The sequence below is a fragment of the Penaeus vannamei genome, chromosome 17, assembly GCF_042767895.1.
Source record: "Penaeus vannamei isolate JL-2024 chromosome 17, ASM4276789v1, whole genome shotgun sequence".
Lineage (NCBI taxonomy): Eukaryota > Metazoa > Arthropoda > Malacostraca > Decapoda > Penaeidae > Penaeus > Penaeus vannamei.
The window spans coordinates 20,076,679-20,081,678 of record NC_091565.1 but is presented as its reverse complement, the minus strand read 5'-3'; the positions used below and the strand labels follow the sequence as shown (position 1 = coordinate 20,081,678).

The following is a 5,000-nucleotide window of genomic DNA, read 5'->3' as shown; positions in this document are numbered from 1 at the left end:
TTCAAAGTCGCCTACATACAAATAAATTTCAAAGTCGTCTGCATATGAAATAAATGTCAAAGTCGTCTGCATATGAAATAAATGTCAAAGTCGTCTGCATATGAAATAAATTTCAAAGTCGTCTGCATAAGAAATAAATTTCAAAGTCGTCTGCATATGAAATAAATTTCAAAGTCGTCTGCATAAGAAATAAATTTCAAAGTCGTCTGCATATGAAATAAATGTCAAAGTCGTCTGCATATGAAATAAATGTCAAAGTCGTCTGCATATGAAATAAATTTCAAAGTCGTCTGCATATGAAATAAATTTCAAAGTCGTCTGCATATGAAATAAATGTCAAAGTCGTCTGCATATGAAATAAATTTCAAAGTCGTCTGCATATGAAATAAATGTCAAAGTCGTCTGCATATGAAATAAATTTCAAAGTCGTCTGCATATGAACAATTCAAAATGTCCGTAGACACAAGTGAAATAATTTCAAAGTCTGTCTGCATATGAAATAAATGTCAAAGTCATCTGCATATGAAATAAATGTCAAAGTATAAGAAATAAACTCGCAAAGTCGTCTGCATATGAAATAAATTTCAAAGTCGTCTGCATATGAAATAAATTTCAAAGTCGTCTGCATATGAAATAAATTTCAAAGTCGTCTGCATATGAAATAAATGTCAAAGTCGTCTGCATATGAAATAAATTTCAAAGTCGTCTGCATATGAAATAAATGTCAAAGTTTTCTGCATATGAAATAAACTTCAAAGTCGTCTGCATATGAAATAAATTTCGTCGTTCAGAATAGCGAAAAATAAATTTCAAAGTCGTCTGCATATGAAATAAATTTCAAAGTCGTCTGCATATGAAATAAATTTCAAAGTCGTCTGCATATGAAATAAATGTCAAAGTCGTCTGCATATGAAATAAATTTCAAAGTCGTCTGCATATGAAATAAATTTCAAAGTCGTCTGCATAAGAAATAAATTTCAAAAGCCCATACCGTATATGAAACAATTTCTCGAAAGTTGCCCGTATTAAGAAATAAATGTTTAAAGTCGTTCATATGAAATAAATTTAAAGTCGTCTGCATATGAAATAAATTTCAAAGTCGTCTGCATAAGAAATAAATTTCAAATGTCGTCTGCATATGAAATGTTTCAAAGTCGTCTGCATATGAAATAAATGTCAAAGCTCGTCTGCAGATGAAATAAATTTGTGTCATCTGCATAAGAAATAAATTTCAAAGTCGTCTGCATAAGCAACAAATGTCAAAGTCGTTCGCATATGAAATAAATTTCAAAGTCGTCTGTGGATATGAAAATAAATTTCAAAGTCGTCTGCATATGAAATACATGTCAAAGTCGTCTGCATATGAAATAACTGTCAAAGTCGTCTGCATATGAAATAAATTTCAAAGTCGTCTGCATATGAAATAAATGTCAAAGTCGTCTGCGTATGAAATAAATTTCAAAGGCGTCTGCATATGAAATAAATGTCAAAACAGTCTGGCATATGAAATAAATTTCAAAGTCGTCTGCATATGAAATAAATTTCAAAAGTCGTCCAGATATGAAATAAATTTCAAAGTCGTCTGCAGAGTGGCGAAACAAACTCGCAAAGGTCGTCTGCATATGAAATACTTCAAAGTCGTCTGCGATATGAAATAAATTTCAAAGTCGTCTGCATATGAAATAAATGTCAAAGTCGTCTGCATATGAAATAAATTTCAAAGTCGTCTGCATATGAAATAATAAATGTCAAAGTTTTTCAGACAAAAGGAAATAAAACTCTTCAAAGTCGTCTGCATATGAAATAAATGTCAAAGTCGTTCGCATATGAAATAAATTTCAAAGTCGTCTGCATATGAAATAAATTTCAAAGTCGTCTGCATATGAGAATAAATGTCAGGTCGTTCGTAATATGAAATAAATTTCAAAGTCGTCTGCATATGAAATAAATTTCAAAGTCGTCTGCATAAGAAATAAATTTCAAAGTCGTCTGCATAAGAAATAAATTTCAAAGTCGTCTGTATAAGAAATAAATTTCAAAGTCGTCTGCATATGAAATAAATTTCAAAGTCGTCTGCATAAGAAATAAATTTCAAAGTCGTCTGCATAAGAAATAAATGTCAAAGTTCGTCTCAGATATGAAATAAAATGTCAAAGTCGTCTGCATATGAAATAAATTTCAAAGTCGTCTGCATATGAAATAAATGTCAAAGTCGTCTGCATAAGAAATAAATGTGAAAGTCGTCTGCATAATAAAGAATGTCAAAGTCGTTTGTACATGAAATAAATGTCAAAAGTCGTTCATAAGAAATAAATTTCAAAAGCTCGTTCACATATGAAATAAATTTCAAAGTCGTCTGCATATGAAATAAACTTCAGAGTCGTCTGCATATGAAATAAATTTCAAAGTCGTCTGCATATGAATAAATGTCGTCGTCTGCATATGAAATAAACTTCAAAGTCGTCTGCATATGAAATAAATGTCAAAGTCGTCTGCATATGAAATAAACTTCAAAGTCGTCTGCATATGAAATAAATTTCAAAGTCGCCCCATATGAAATAAATGTCAAAGTCGTTCGCATATGAAATAAATTTCAAAGTCGTTCGCTATGAAATAAATGTCAAAGTCAGTCTGCATGATGGCAAATAAAATGTCAAAGTCGTCTGCATAAGTTGAAATAACTTCAGCGCCGTCTGCGTGGCCAAGAAATAAATTTCAAAGTCGTCTGCATACGAAATAAATTTCAAAGTCGTCTGCAGGCGAATAATTTCAAAGTCAGTTCCGGATATGAAATAATGTCAAAGTCGTCTGCATATGAAATAAATGTCAAAGTCGTCTGCATATGAAATAAATTTCAAAGTCGTCTGCATATGAAATAAATGTCAAAGTCGCTTACATGAAACAAATTTCAAAGTCGTCTGCATAAGAAATAACTCAAAAGTCGTCTGCATATGAAATAAATGTCAAAGTCGTCTGCATAAGAAATAAATGTCAAAGTCGTCTGCATAAGAAATAAATGTCAAAGTCGTCTGCATAAGAAATAAATTTCAAAGTCGTCTGCATATGAAATAAAATTTCAAATGTCTGCATATGAAATAAATGTCAAAGTCGTCTGCATAAGAAATAAATGTCAAAGTCGTCTGCATAAGAAATAAATGTCAAAGTCGTCTGCATAAGAAATAAATGTCAAAGTCGTCTGCATATGAAATAAATGTCAAAGTCGTCTGCATAAGAAATAAATGTCAAAGTCGTCTGCATATGAAATAAATGTCAAAGTCGTCTGCATAAGAACAATTTCCTAAAGTCGTTCGCATATGAAATAAATTTCAAAGTTCGCATATGAAATAAATTTCAAAGTCGTCTGCATATGAAATAAATTTCAAAGCTCGTCTGCATATGAAATAAATGTCGTTATTCCTTCCAAGATGAATAAATGTCAAAGTCGTCTGCGGTATGAACAATTTCTGAAGTTGCCCGTATGAGTGAAATAAATTTCTGTACGCCGTCTGCATATGAAATAAATGTCAGTCGTCGGTAATATGAACAACTTCTTCAAAGTCGTCTGCATATGAAATAAATTTCAAAGTCGTCTGCATATGAAATAACGTCAAAGTCATTCGTGAACATGAAATGAATTTCACAAAGTCGCGTCTGCATATGAATGTCAAAGTCGTCTGCATATGAAATAAATGTCAAAGTCGTCTGCATATGAAATAAATGTCAAAGTCGTCTGCATATGAAATAAATGTCAAAGTCGTCTGCATATGAAATAAATGTCAAAGTCGTCTGCATAAGAAATAAATTTCAAAGTCGTCTGCATATGAAATAAATGTCAAAGTCGTCTGCATAAGAAATAAATGTCAAAGTCGTCTGCATATGAAATAAATGTCAAAGTCGTCTGCATATGAAATAAATGTCAAAGTCGTCTGCATAAGAAATAAATGTCAAAGTCGTCTGCATATGAAATAAATGTCAAAGTCGTCTGCATATGAAATAAATGTCAAAGTCGTCTGCATATGAAATAAACTTCAAAGTCGTCTGCATATGAAATAAATGTCAAAGTCGTCTGCATATGAAATAAATTTCAAAGTCGTCTGCATATGAAATAAATTTCAAAGTCGTCTGCATATGAAATAAATTTCAAAGTCGTCTGCATATGAAATAAATTTCAAAGTCGTCTGCATATGAAATAAATGTCAAAGTCGTCTGCATATGAAATAAATTTCAGCCGTCTGCATAAGAAATAAATGTCAGCGCCATCTGCATATGAAATAAATGTCAAAGTCGTCTGCATATGAAATAAATGTCAAAGTCGTCTGCATATGAAATAAATGTCAAAGTCGTCTGCATATGAAATAAATGTCAAAGTCGTCTGCATATGAAATAAATGTCAAAGTCGTCTGCATATGAAATAAATGTCAAAGTCGTCTGCATATGAAATAAATTTCAAAGTCGTCTGCATATGAAATAAATGTCAAAGTCGTCTGCATATGAAATAAATGTCAAAGTCGTCTGCATAAGAAATAAATTTCAAAGTCGTCTGCATATGAAATAAATGTCAAAGTCGTCTGCATATGAAATAAATGTCAAAGTCGTCTGCATATGAAATAAATGTCAAAGTCGTCTGCATAAGAAATAAATGTCAAAGTCGTCTGCATATGAAATAAATGTCAAAGTCGTCTGCATATGAAATAAATGTCAAAGTCGTCTGCATAAGAAATAAATGTCAAAGTCGTCTTGGTTGGCGAAATAAATTTCAAAGTCGTCTGCATAAGAAATAAATGTCAAAGTCAGTTGCATATGAAATAAAATGTCAAAGTCGGTCTAATAAGAACAAATGTCAAAGTCGTCTGCATAAGAAATAAATGTCAAAGTCGTCTGCATAAGAAATAAATGTCAAAGTCGTCTGCATATGAAATAAATTTCAAAGTCGTCTGCATATGAAATAAACTTCAAAGTCATTGGTGATATGAAATAAATAAAGTCGTCTTTGCATATGA

At 31.5% G+C, this 5,000-nt stretch overlaps 1 protein-coding gene across 2 annotated transcripts in view; it reads right to left on the bottom strand.

The window, feature by feature from the left end:
* LOC113820252 (kynurenine/alpha-aminoadipate aminotransferase, mitochondrial) overlaps positions 1–5,000 on the bottom strand; it is a 19,802-nt gene that overhangs the window by 9,029 nt on the left and 5,773 nt on the right. The window lies entirely within an intron of this gene.